A 14643-nucleotide genomic window follows, 5' to 3' on the forward strand; every position below is an offset into this window, starting at 1 on the left:
GGTAATTTGCCCAAGGTCACAGGGTTCAGACAGCAGAACCAGGATTCAAACCCAGGCCCCACAGCTCACACCCCAAACCTTGTGCCATGAAATCTCTGAAATGCCAGAGAGGCATCAGTAAAAGAACCCAAAATGATGAATGGAGAGACAGTTGTGCAATAAAACAAGTATAGTAAAATGTTTATGGTAGAATGTATTAGGAGACATAGGCGTGTTCGCTATAAAATTCTTTCAACTTTGCTGTGTGTTTTAAATTTTTCATAATAAAATACTGGGAAGAGAGCAAGGGAAAGCCCAGAATCTTGTTTCCTGCTCAAAAACAGAAGAACACTGGAAAGAGAACTTGCCAATAATGTCATAGTGAAAGGATTTTTTTTTTTGAAGGTCCCAGTTAAATTCCATAGGCCACAGAATCAAGTTACAGGTAACCCCGACTGGGGTGGAAGGCTGGGAAAGACAGAGAAGCTGGGGGGATGAAGACGTTGGTCCTCAGCCAGCTCCGCTAGAGAAACCGTCTCCCCACTGAAAGCGTTAATGGAAATGCCAGGCCAGAGCAGTCATCTGGAAATCGTTTCTTGACACTGTGCATGCGAACAGACACGGCTTCCTCCGTGATGGTAAAGAACGCAGGGGTGCGACCATGCCTGTCGCTCCGCCCTGGCCAACACCCAAGACAAGTGAACAGATTTCGACTTTTCGGGCGCTGCAGATGAGTACCAGCTCTTAAAAGCCTCCCAAAGGAGGGAAGAGAGGAAAGCGTAAGGAAAGGGATTTCACTCAGATGAGGCTGAGCCAGCAGTTTAAGAGGAAGAGGGGAGGGGCAGGTGTCCAGGGGCACTGCCTACCCCGGCCAGGGAGGACATTCGGGCAGTGCTCACGCAGGGAACAGGGTTGTGTCTTTCAAGAAAGCTCCTGTGATTGGGGATCTACAGACTTCAATGAGATAAACCCTTCAGTTGAAGACTTCCCACTTTCTAGACTGGGTCTCAGGGCAGAAAGGGGAGTTGGAGAAAGAGACAGGGCAGAAAAGATTTTTAAAGAAATTCGAGAATATAATTTTAGGCATGTCCATGGACAGTTGGTAAAAGTAGGAAATGTTGCATCTTTTTGAAGGGTAATTTGTCAATATGTAATAAAAACATAAAACGTATCTACCTTTTGAACCAGAAAGTCTACTACTGGGATTTTATTTTATAAATACAATTACATATGCATAAAGATCAAGATACAAGAATATATTACTCACTGCAGCATTATTTGTGAAAACAAAAGGCTGGCAAGAACTTTGTTGCTTATCAGCAGGGGACTAGTTCAATGAATTATGTATGGAACACTGACACGGAGGCGAACTCCAAGTCATTGAAAAGAATGAAGCCAATCTCAGTACTGATGGAAAAACAGCTCCAAGATAGAGCTGTAAATACTAACTGAAAATAATAAGGAGCAGAAACTGATACAAACATAGCACCAAGAAATACACAGAGGATATGCTTGTGTTTGTGTGTGTGTGTAATAAATACACATATATATGTACTGTTTTCTTATAAATTTTTTCTATAATTTCTATTAAAGGAGGGAAGGAAAGGGAAGAGGACAAAGAATATGCTTGTACAATATAAACAATTTCTAAAACAAGAAACTACCAAAGGTGGTTGATCTGGGAAAAAACCGGCAAAGTTAAGGGATCAGAGGCTTTTTGTTCTATATACCTTTTTGTATTGTTTGAATTTTTCGGGGTGGCGACTGCCCTGTGCATCGCTGGAGGTTTACTAGCATCTTTGGCCTCCCACACTAGATGAGATGCTGGGGGCACCTCCCTCTCCCCGCAGCTGCAACCACCAAAACTGTCTCCATAAATGACTGTAAGATACTGAATATAGTACACTATGTTATACAGTATGAACTTGTTGCCTATTATATATATATATATTAGTTAGTATCTGCAAATCCCGAACTCCCAATTTATCCCTTCCCACCCCCTTCCCCATCCCCATAATCGTAAGTTTGTTTTCTAAGTCTGTGAGTCTGTTTCTGCTCTGTAAATAAGAATATGAAAACAAATATACGTATGTTCATGTATGACTGAAGCATTATGCTGTAAACCAGAAACTGACATAACATTGTAAACTGACTATACTTCAATAAAAATATATTTTAAAAGAAAATAATTGTCTCCAGACATTTCCAAAGGCCTCCTGGGGGTAAAAAAAATTATCACGGACCTAGAGAAATCGGAATCCCTTGTCCAGTTTACCTTGTGAGTGCTGAGGAAGGGCTCTGATTGGCTAGCTTGTCACTCAGAGCTGGAAGAAAAAAACTACAGCAATTTCTCACTCACAAGGTGACTAACCCCTTGATAGGTGGTTTAAGAAGGAAGTTTCCAGGAGAGAGTTGTTTCTCTACCGCTGTCCTATGGCTTTCCCTGAACCCCGCTAAGTCAGTCCTGCACAGTAGCGCCTTCTGCAATGATAGACGTGTTTCACATCTGCACCACTCAGTACAGTAGTCACTGGCCACCTGTGCCTAGTAATCACCTGACATGCAGCTCCTGCAACTGAAGAAGGCCATCATAAAGTTCTATTTCACTTTGATTTATATTTAAGCAGCCACATGTAACTGTTAGTGGCTACCAAAAAGGAAAGCACAGCTCTACGTAGTGAGAAATTTCAAGGTCATTTAGGAAAGCTGCTGGCACATACTAGGTGCTTAATAGGTATTTATTGAATTAATGAATAAATGAATGGACAAGGTTGAACACAGGGTCTGGAGTGAAAAGGCTTATTAGGCCAAGTCAGGTGGCTCCAGCCACAGGGAAAATGGAAAATCAGTGACAACCAGAAAAATGGAAGTAACCCAAGGGTCCACTAACAGATAACAGGATAAATAAAATGTGGCCATATATATATATATGTGTGTGTGTGTGTGTGCATATATATAAACACATATATATGGAATACTATTCAGCCCTAAAAAGAAAGGAAAATTTGACACATGCTACAATATGGATGAATCTCGAAGACATTATGCTCAGTAAAATAAGCCAGTCACAAAATAACAAATATTGTATGATTCTACATATATGAGATACCTAGAATAGTCAAATTCATAGAGATATAATGGAGAAGGGAAGTTGTCAGGGACTGGGGGAAAGAAGAAATGGGATGTTAGTTTAATGAGTTTACATTAATTTAATGGGTTTAAAGGGTACAGACTTTCAGTTGGGGAAGGTGAAAATTTCTGGGGATGGATGATAGTGATGGTTGCACAACAATGTAGTTAATACCACAGGAAGAACTGTAGATTTATCTGTATTTTACCACAAAAGAAAGAGAAAGGGAAGAAAAGAGGAAGGGAGGGAGAGCACAGATGGATGGATGGATGGACCTATAACGCTTAATACAGTATGGTAGACTGACCTATCCTTCACAATTCTTTATGCTGCCCCTGTACTAAAATTATACCTCCATGTCCTTCCCCATGTACATTTACAGTTTTATTCTGATATGGATGGAGTATATTTCCCTGCACCATTAATGTCAGATTTGGCCATGCAATCTGCTTTGGCCAACAGGATGTTCCTAGGATGACATAACCCAAGCAAAGGCTTCCACTGTGCTTTTATATTGTAGTCTGACTTGCCCTCTTACACTCTGGTAATGTACCATGTGAAGAATATGTCAGACTAGCTGCTAGTCAGAGAATAAAGAAGAAATAAACAGAAGAGACCCAAAACTAACCCCATACTCTGAAGCCAAAACCAGCCCACCTACAGCCTGATGTAAAGCTACTTCACCAATGCAACCGAAAGACATCCCTAATGTTGTAGGCTATGGTTTGTGGGGGCAGTTTGTTCCACAGCATGTTTACGACAAAAGCTACCTGATACAATGGGTTTCAATGGTCATGGCTTTGCCACCAAGAGAATCATCAAAGAATAATGAATACTTGCCACAAGGGTGCTTAAGGAGGAGTTGCATTCTAGAATTATACACATATCAGTTCTTTTAAATATAATACCTTGAACTATAAACTTTTACGAATCATTACTGAGAAGGCCCACTAGGCCTCAGAGCCTTGAAGAAGGTGAGTCCAATGTAGAACTGTGCTTCATTCCTTAAGGGCCTGTGGCTTATGATCTTAAGTGGTGCTACACCTGAAGAAAACAAATCCTGGCACCTCTCATCACGTATTACTATCCCAGGAGACCATGTGATTTTAAAAGGATCCAATTTGAAAAGCTCCCTGGAGCATTTCACATCTCACTCAGCTTTCACCTTTCAAAATTTCTTCTCTCAGCAGTCCCTGGCAGTCACTCTGAGCTGGCATCCAACAGACTTTACTATCTGAGACCCTTCACTCAGGGAGGAAATGAAATTTGCATTCAAGTCAAGCACATGTTTTTAGGCAAATCAAAGAAACCAAACCATGAACAATCAGAGGGCTCACAGGAGCTCTGTCATCATCCACAGGGATTCGTGAAGCCAACCCAAGTGCACCCTCCCTTCCACAAGACAGACATGCCTTCCTGCACCCTGCTGGCAAGAAGCCTTCCCAGTTTCTCATCTGATGTGCTTCCCTGGGCTTTTAAGAGCTGTGGTGCTTACTCTAGTCTCCCTTCTCCTCTCTACCAAGTGACCAAGGAAGAGCAATGAGTTAGATTTTCCCCCAAGGAGCAAACTTCTTACTCTGCTATATACCAAAATAGGAAAGACAGAGAAAAACAAGAATTTTCCTTAAATATTTATCACTTTTAAAAGTTAAATCTAATCCTAGCAAAGAGGCCATGGAGAATTCAACTGCAGTTTTAATGGAGAAAACCAGTCTTCTGCTCCTTGAGAACATGGATTGTGGCATTTATTTTAGCTTCCTAATCACCAGGCACAGTTCCTAGGACAGAGTAGGTCTTCAAATATTTATTGAAAGCATAGAGAGTGGGATAGATAGATGGATAGATGGACAGATGGATGGGTGCAGTGGGTGAATGGGTGAGTGGATGAGTGAATAGATGGATGAATGGATGGATGGATAGATGGATGGATGGATAGATAAAGTGGGGGGATAGGTAGGTGAATGGGTGGGTAGGCGGATGGACAGACAAATGGATGGATGGTTGGATGGGTAGATTAGTGCTTGGATAAGTTAACGAACCCTATGTTACCAGTTCTATCTGTTACCTATCACTGTGTAACAAATTACCCCAAATGTGTTGGCTTCCAACAACAAACCTTTATCATCTCAGCTTCTATGGATCAGGAAATCAGGAGTGGCTTAGCTGGGTGGTTCTGGGTTAGGATCTCTCACACCCTTTGTAGTCAAAGCTTTAGAGGGACTGCAGTCATCTGCAGATTAACTAGGTCTAGACAATGCTCTTTCAAACTCACTCATATGGCTACTGGCAGGGGGCTTCAGTTCCTTACCACGAGGGCCTCTCCATAGGGATGCTCACAACATGAATTTCCCCAGAGTGAGAAATCAAAGAGAGAAGGAAAGAGAAAGAATGCTCAGGAAAGAAAGCAGACTTTTATAAAGATACCAGCACTTCAGCCACACCTACACTACTGGTCACACAGACCAGTCCTGACAGTGTGGGGGGGAAACTACCCAAGGATGCAAATACTAGGAATCACTGTGGGGCATCTTGGAGGCTATGAAGTTTGAATCATCAAATTCTTCTAAATCCTGGGGCCAGACTCAGAGAGTGACAAATTAACACAGCATCCGAGGCAGATTTATTTTTGCACTGTTGCAAAAGCTTATACAAATCATCTATATTATGTTGCGAAGATAAAAAGGGAAATATCTATAAAGAAGGAAAAGTAACTACAAGAAATGTCAACTTTGATTTTCTTCCTGATCCAAAAATGACTGAAATGTTCCTGCTGCCTAACTTCCAACTCAAGGCAATAGTGATTTTCATTCTAAAAATTCAGGACTTAACTCAGCAAACACATCAGTGCCAGGAAGGCAAATTTCCAAAATCACATCTCGCTCTTTCTGGAGCACAGGTTAGATCTAAACAAACAAACAAACAAACAAACAAAAAAACAGTTTAGACCACAAAATGGTCTGTCATTTCAAAGCCCGGTATAAACGCATCTCATTTTTATGTAAGGCATGAAATAGAAGTAAACGCTTTTCTAGAATGCCTTCTTACCCAAGGCATCTGAATTGGAAGATGGTTTTTACATCACCAAAAGCTTTGTGCTGATTTCTCTCTGCTTCTTCATCTGTAGTCAAATGTCACTCAGACTGGGACTAAAATTAAGTCATCGCTGACAGATGTGGACTCTTGTTTTTGAGCTCTTCCATGACTGGGTCAAGCCCTTGGGTATCCTTACAGGGCACATTCCTCCTCTTTTCAAATGTTTGCAGAGGATGGTGGCAGTGGCCAGTATATATTAATACAAAATACTTTAAATCCTATTTTTGACCTGGAATTAAGGCGAAACAAATGCCAGGCTGAGCTCAGTTGCCGCTGAAGGATGGAGGGGGTCTCTCTCCCAAACGGCAGACTTCATGGCTGCTTCTTATCCTGGTACCTTCACAACTGCCCTGTGCAAATGTTTCACCCAAGTTCTACTCCAAGTGCTAAAAAAGCTGGAAGTGTTTGATAACCTCAGCCATGTTTCTCTGTGTGGGTTGTCACCCTTTGCTGCCCCCCCATAGTCAGCCCATATGTGACACTTGATATTGTAAGAGCTGCTAAGTCATAAATTTAATTCATAATTAAAGTGAATCATCACTATCACCTTCAAATGATGGAATTTATTGTACATGACTATTTTTTTCTTTTTTGGGTGGGAGGGGATTTTTTTTTAATGGAAGTTCTAGGGATTGAACCCAGGACCTTATGTATGTTAAAGATGCACTCCATCACTGAGCTATGCCCACTGCAGTATGTATGTAACTATTATTTAAATGAAGTGAGGTGGGGTGCTAAAATACAGGCCATGCAAAATTTTTTTAAAAAACCTTTCTCAGGTCTCTCAGAGAAAGACAAATATCATACGATATCATTTATATGTGAAATCTTAAAAAAAAATGATACAAATGAACTTACTTACAAAACAGAAACAGACTCACAGACATAGAAAATAAACTTATGGTTACCAAAGGGGAAAAGGTGGGGAGGGATAAATTAGGAGTATGGGATTAACAGATACACACCACTATATAAAAAATAAACAATTATCTACTGCTGTGGTATAGCACAGGGAGCCATATTCAATATCTTATAATAACCTATATTGGAAAAGAGTCTGGAGAGAGATAGATACACACACACACACACACACACACACACTCACATGACTGAATCACTTTGCTATGCACCTGAAACTAACACAACGTTGTAAATCAACTATACTTCAATTAAAAAAAGACATAAAAGACCTTTCTCACCAATGAGTTTATTGATGGTAAAGCATTTTTGGTCATGTTGTAGAGTTAATTACTCTTGCATTTGACTCTGTTACTCTTTTGAACCAAACTCAATTACAGGGAAGAATCAATCAAAACACACTTAACTTAAAAGACAAGTAAACCAAGAAAAGGTATTAGACGTTGCGCAGCATGATAGTAAATTAGTTGAAGCTTTATTACCTGCCCTAATTCAAATCACACACTTTCATACTAGCTTTGTTCAAAAGAAACAACAGGCAGAAGGCATCTTCAAACAAATACCACCTTCATTCTCAGTGGTGTCTCTTACAGGTATATTCAAGCAGAAATCATTTGACTATTTTAAGTTAATAAGAAATGGAAACCACTCCAGCAGGCAATCATTCAAATTCTAATTGCAGGAAACCAAAATGTCAATTAAAGCACTTAACCTCGGGCCTTTTTAGGGATGCTCAATAATCAATTTATAAAAGATGGTGGCATTATAGGGTTTCTTTCCATTTAATTTGTGCTTGAGGCATCCCAGCATTGGAAAGGAGACCAGAGGTTATCATAAACTAACTTTGTGGTCCCCTCCCCCAACCCAATGGTATACTCGGAAGCTCGTCAACATCACTGCCAGTGTCACTGTCACCTTGAATCTTCGGGAAACTCCACTTGACTTCATCCTGAGAGCATACTCAGGTACCAGTTACAGATCCAATACCAGATCATGTCACTGCTTACCTGAACACCCACCTTACAATACCCTTACAATAAAGTCCAAGTTCACTTACAAGGTCTACAAAGCCCTATACAAAAGGACTGCTGCCTAGTCTTTGAGCCACTGGTCGTCTGTACACCACAGAAGCCACACTGATCTAGCTCCTCCTCCAACTCACTAAGTTCTTTTCTGCCTCAGGACCTTTACATGTGCTGGTCCCTTTGCCCCCAGATAATCATGAGGCAGACTCCTCAGAATCCAGGACCTGTCTCAAATATCAACTTCTCAGAGAAGCCCTCCCTGACCAGCCACTCTAATATTGCATCTCCCATTATCTATCATCCCTAGCTGTTACTTTTGTCTGCATTTATTCATTAACATGCCTGTAATCTGTCATATGGGGGACATATAAGGCGGCAAACTCTATAATAAGAGCAGTTAATAAAAACTAAGGCTGATATTGTATACAGGATTCACTAGGTGCCAGGCATAGTTCTAAGCACCTCAGTTCTCACAACAACCCAATAAGGCAGCTAACAGTATCCTCTTCCTCTTACAAATAGAACACTAAAGCACATGGAGGTTAAATCATTTGCCCAAGACACACAGCTACTCAGTGGTAAAGCTGGATGCCAATCGAGAAGTGTGTGGTTCTAGAATCTACGCTCATAACCATCACATCCTGCTGCCTTCCCGTCAGAAAAGAGATGTTCTCTGTTTTGCTCACTGCTGGATGCTTAGAGGAATGGGTTAGAAGGGAGCCACCTCATCTCTTACCTCAGGTCTATTTCCTCCCCTCTTATAACCTCCAAATACTTCCAACTTGGGGAGCCCCCATCCCCACCAATGTACTCAGCTTCTTCATTGCCAGGTTTCATCTTAAATGATATAACATGGGTGACTCAGCTCTACATTTCTTCATTCACAGGGCCATGATTTGAATGATCCAGAAAGCATCTCTTCCTTCATCCAAAGAGCCCAAATATCCACTTTCCTGACTCATTTTTTTTTAACATTCCAGACAAAGGAGTCAAGTGAGAGAGAACAGCCAGTTTTGTTTTGTTTTGTTTGTCACAGCCAACACACAGAGATCTCAGGATCTCTGGAACAATAAATAAGAATTGAACATTACAAGCCCAGTCCAATTTTTTGAGAGTGATTTATGACACAACTCACAACCTTAGCCTATAAGCCCTTGCTGCTCCTCCAGCTTCTCTGTGGACCATAGTACTTCTATCTTCAAGAGATCACATTCCTGGGGCTGGGAAGGAGCCTGTTGCTTAATCAAAATGCCATCCAACAAAAACCTTCCTAGCGGTTACGTTCGGTTTCCTTCAGGAGCAGTTGGCTGAACGCTCACTGGGACATGGGGTTTCAGCTATTCTTACTCTTCAGGGTAGCGCTGTTTTTCCTCAAAGCAACGTAGCCCAGCAACCCCAAGGAACCCTGATTAGCTTCTTTGGGGATGCGCTTGTAAAACTCATTGCTCTCTTCACTGCAAGGAAGAGAATGGCAGCATCTCCGTTTTACTACAGAGCTAAAATACCCCGAGAAACATGAGCAAAAATTGATGCCTCTTCCAGAATATTCTTTCTCCTTCCCTGTTCCTCATTTTGTTTTCTGAATGCAGGTCAGCAGTAGGAACTGGGACCTACACCGCATCTCTCCAAAGAAGAGCTGTGTTGATACACTTGATCATACAGGGTCCAAAGGAGTTCTTAAATACTGAATAGCTTATGCAATCATAGGACATGCCAGTTACTCCAGGGCCTGAGGCTGCACCAGGCTAGGAGACCAAGGATACAAAGTCACTCTCCTTAAACAACTGAGCTCAGCAAAACTGCAGGATTCAGCTGCACCCTTGGCTTTAGAGCGTCATCTTGAAGGTATGTGTTGATGACTCAGGAGGAACTGATCGACAAAGTGGGTGAGTACAACGGATCGCCATTCCTCAAAGAGCTGCCGAGCCCTTGGCCCTGGGTGGGAGCATCCTTCAGCAACTGCCAGGGCCAGATTTGGGTGAGAAGAGTCAGGCTGGGACATCCAAAGGAAGGATCAGATCCTGCAACTATTGTAAATTTTAATATTTGGCCTCATCGATTTTTTCCATTCATTCTGATTTTTAGAACTATTGCAATATTCACCTATTACTTTGCTCACTGAGGTTTTGGCATCCCTTAAGTTTTGCACCCAAGGTGAGTGCCTCATCCCAGTCCTGCCCCAGCAGCCCACCTCCATGGAGTAACTGCTTACATCTTAACCTTCATGTGCCAGTTGATTTACTCATCTCTGTTATGTCATTTGATTTAATCCTCATGACAACCCTGTGAGGTAGGTACTGTTATTGTCTCCATTTACTCAAGACGGGTAACACAACTTGCCCAAGGTTGCACACTAGTAATAGCAGGGAGTCCAAGGGCTTCACCCCCGAAGCATCCAGAGAGAAATTTGTAGCTGTACACTCGTGTTCTTTGACAGGTCAGCTTAAAATCCCTTCCTTAAGTGCACTGTCTACCTTCATTTAAAAGAGAGTGTAACAAATGAATACAACATAATTCTCAAAGTATCACCCAAAAAGAGCTTGAAAAGAGACTACTGGACATACTACAAGCTAAATATAAGTAATATTATACTTATCTTTAAAAGAGTATTTAGACAAACAAGCTTCTAAGGTTCCAACTGACATTTCAAATATGATTAATGAACCACAGGAGAACACCATCTCCGTTCTCCAGTCTGAGCCAGAACCAAACTTGCTGCAACCCTGGCAGGGCAGGCACACGCCTGAGAAAAAGAAATCAAGTGCATCATGGGTGAAAGGGGCAGGGACGTGTGCATTTGCACCTGGGGAACATAAAAACAAGAGCTAATTTTAGGACTGGCTGGCCTGGTTTGAATCCCTGTACCTTAATTACATACTTCTACTAGTACAGCTTGGAGGCTGGCCGTGATTCAGATGCAAGAGACAAATTCAGGTGCACACCCGACTCATGAATGGATAAAATTAGGACAGGTTGTAAATGTATTTATAGAATCTATCTCTTCGGCTGAACCTCAGGATCTCTGCAAATAGTAACTCTTCTACTAAGATAAGGCAATCTTTTTTAGTTAGTTTAATATGGGTAAAATCTAAGGCAAAACAATAGGAAAAAACAATGCCATAATATCATGACTAGCACACAGATTTCATTTCACATGCCAATTCCAATAACATGGGAACACAACACAACCTTGGCCTTGAGTTGATTATCCAAAAGCCAATGAAGGATAGGGATCTATCAACTGGAGTGGAGGCCTGCAGCATTTAACACATTCTTCTTGACTAAAAGTTCTCAACTGAGTCATGGTGCATGTTTAAAATGGATACCATCTTAATTGTTTTAGTTTTCCATTTCCAGTTCCCTTGGATTTTCTGCAATGTCAGCATCCTCTTCACTAGGACTTACAGATGCCAAAAAAAAAAAAAAAATCGAGCCAAATTGGGTCTATCCCAAATCACTGTCTGAAATCACAGCCCCATTGTTCTGAGACAATATGACATTTCCTACAAAAAGGTAGTTAGTAAAAAAACAATCAAAGACTGGAAATAAAGTTTATTTTAGCCTCTCAAAGTACCAAGGGGAAAAGGCAAGGGATTCAGACTTTACACAATCTATCAGTCTTGTATTCACTTCAATAACCTTCAATTCTATTGACTTTTTTGGAATGTGTTATGTAAAGGAGTTTTCAGTGAGATTAGGATAGGCATTTCCAACTTTTCCCAATCGTTTATCATGTACATTTCCAACAATGAAGAGACAGAACACTAACTAGCTCCAACTAGCCATTGGCAATATCCCTGCTTGTGACCAGAATGATCGGACTAACAGATTGGCTACTGCAATCATTTTGGCCATTCTCAAAAGAGAATGAATTCATGAATAAGGTCCCAGCTTAAACACTATCTCCCGCAAGTCCTTGACCTGCCACCCTCTATTCAGGCGATGTCAAGAACAATCTCTTATATGTTCCTGAAATTCTGTGAACTCCACCTGAAACTCCGCATGCTTCTAGTTACACACTAAGGGTAAGAGAATGGCTAGCTAACTCACTGCGGAACTTGAGAGGCTAACAGTCTTTCAAAAGGCTCAGACGCATGCTCAGTAAATGAGGAAATGGGGCTGCCATCAGTACCACAAGCGGGGCTGCAAGGGCTGCTGCAAAGAACCGGACTCAGGGAGAACTTCAAGTCGCTCCACCTGCAAAACAAAGGTAAAACCTCCCCTCCACTCCAGAGCACAACATTCATCTGAGAATATAATGATGGCCTATTTTGAAAAAATGGTGTAAGGAGGGGTAGATATAAACATGCAGATTGGCCATCACAGTTCCGTGAAGCGCTTCCATCCCAGTACACACAGAATTTTTTTTTAAATAAGTAAATATTAGGTTCAAGAGTCCACGCGTGCAAAACCACATCTTTCCATTAAGCACTACATTCTCAGGACCCAACACACTGCCTTTTAAGAGGGCATTCAATTAAAACTGGATAAATGAGGGAGCAAGCGAATGAAAGGATAATGACAATGATGAAGATGATAACAGCAACAAAAGATGGCAGTGACAACGTACTGAGTACTTTCTGAGTGGCAAGTACCTCTCAAAGCGCTTTACATGCATTAACTCATTTAAACTTCCCACCAACTTAGAAGATACCTCTGGTACTTACTTTCTGGGGCTAGTAATCACTACTACCATCTAACAAATCCAGAAAACTGAGACACCGAGGTTAAGTACTCTGACAAAGTCACCCACCAAGGAAGTAGCTGCCCCCAACTAATGTTTCCGTCCACCCTAGGAGTGCTGAGTGAATGCATGAGTGAGGGCGTGAGTGAAAAGTGAGAGGACAGCTGGGAGGAAGAGGGAGATAAAAAGGGTCAGAGAAATGATTTCTTTAAAAGACTGGCCACCAAACCCTTCAATTTATTTTTTTTTAAGACACAATATTTATCTAAAAAGAAAATGTACTTAGAGAAAAGCACTCAAACTTGGAATCATGCTATGCAAACCTCGTTGTTGGTTCAAATTCTTTTAATCCAAATTATGTGAGCAAAGTTTCAAAGACTGAAAATTCCAGCGTTGCCATGCTCACCAGTTGTTTTAAAGTCACTTCGCAGAGACCTCAGAGAACCACAATGTACTCCGCATTATTTGGATAAAAGAACTCCGTTTAATTTTCACAACTTCAAAGGGGAAGGCAAGTAAACAATGGCCCATAAATCAATAACCACTGAAGCAGAAAGCAAGATGAGAGAAATAAATAGTAAGTCCACAGAATAAAGAAAAGAGAAGCAAATATTTATGTCAGAGAGCAAACAAGTTTTTCTTTCTGGGCTATCCTGGAATTCTTTCCTCCTTCTCTAAGAAACTCCAGGCATTAAAATATCCATGTTCCTTGCTGGTAAAAAACACACATTTCTTTATTTTTATAGGCTAGACCGTGCCCTCAGGGCTATCATGGGGGCTTTTGAGAGCTTTTCGTCCTGGAGGTCTCTTAGTCACAGAGGGCTTCAAATTCATACTTCCAGCCCTGTCTCACACTGAGAGCTTAACATATACATGACTCAACTCTACTGATAGGAATGAAATTACATCACAGGCATGACAACTTCACACCGGAGCCCCATTACCAGACCGCACATCCCGCAAGACATTGATAATTAATATTTTTATGAAACAATAATTATCTAATAATAGCAGTTACTCCACACAGTATATTATGTATGCATTAAGAGCACTAATTTATTAGGCATAAATATTTTAAATATATCATCACTTTTATAGCTGTGTTTGGCATTTATTCCCTTTATGAATGTATAGTGGAAACTGCCAGAGTGTCTCTTGACCTCTGCCCAGCACTATGATTGAAGTGTCTCAATGATCAGGAGAAAGGAAACAGAATAGGGCTCTGCCTCTGTCCTTGAAGCTGAACCTTGCAGAGGAGGACCTAGCACCAGACAAGGGGCCCTTGGGTGGCCCAAGGTTAGCCCCAGAGATCAGGAGAGGGTGGGAATTAAAGCCCAGGACAGATTCAGGCTTAAGTGGCCATGGAAACTGTGTCCCTAAGTCAAGAGCTCTTCCCAGAGCCACTGGGAAAGGGCCAGATGCCCAGGGGACCAGGCCAAGAGGCACAGGCACTTGTCTTCAGATTAAACCCAGCTGCAGCCAAAACAGCATTGCAGGGAAAAGATGCCTTCACTATTTTGAGTTCCATAATTAAGATGTCCACTCCCCCAAGGTCAGAAGGTGTCGCACTGCAGTGGTGTTTAAAGAGCTCCACCTCCGGAGACAGCTAGAGGTCCCCACTTACAAGACCCCGGGCCAGTGCCGAGCTCTATGTGAAATATGGATAAGCCATCTTTTGAGCACTTAGTATATACAACATCTCATAGGATATTTACAACAGGTCTGTAAGGGGGCTCTTATTATCGCAATTTCACAGATGATCTATCTGAAGCTCAAAAAGGAGAAGCAGTTTGTCCATGTCACTCATTTGACTG

At 41.5% G+C, this 14643-nt stretch overlaps 1 protein-coding gene across 13 annotated transcripts in view; it reads right to left on the bottom strand.

Moving 5' to 3' along the window:
• The window catches only part of MAGI1 (membrane associated guanylate kinase, WW and PDZ domain containing 1), a 574222-nt gene that overhangs the window by 512493 nt on the left and 47086 nt on the right, over positions 1–14643 (bottom strand). The gene's annotated exons all lie outside the window — the stretch shown is intronic.

The sequence above is a fragment of the Vicugna pacos genome, chromosome 17, assembly GCF_048564905.1.
Source record: "Vicugna pacos chromosome 17, VicPac4, whole genome shotgun sequence".
Taxonomy (NCBI): domain Eukaryota; kingdom Metazoa; phylum Chordata; class Mammalia; order Artiodactyla; family Camelidae; genus Vicugna; species Vicugna pacos.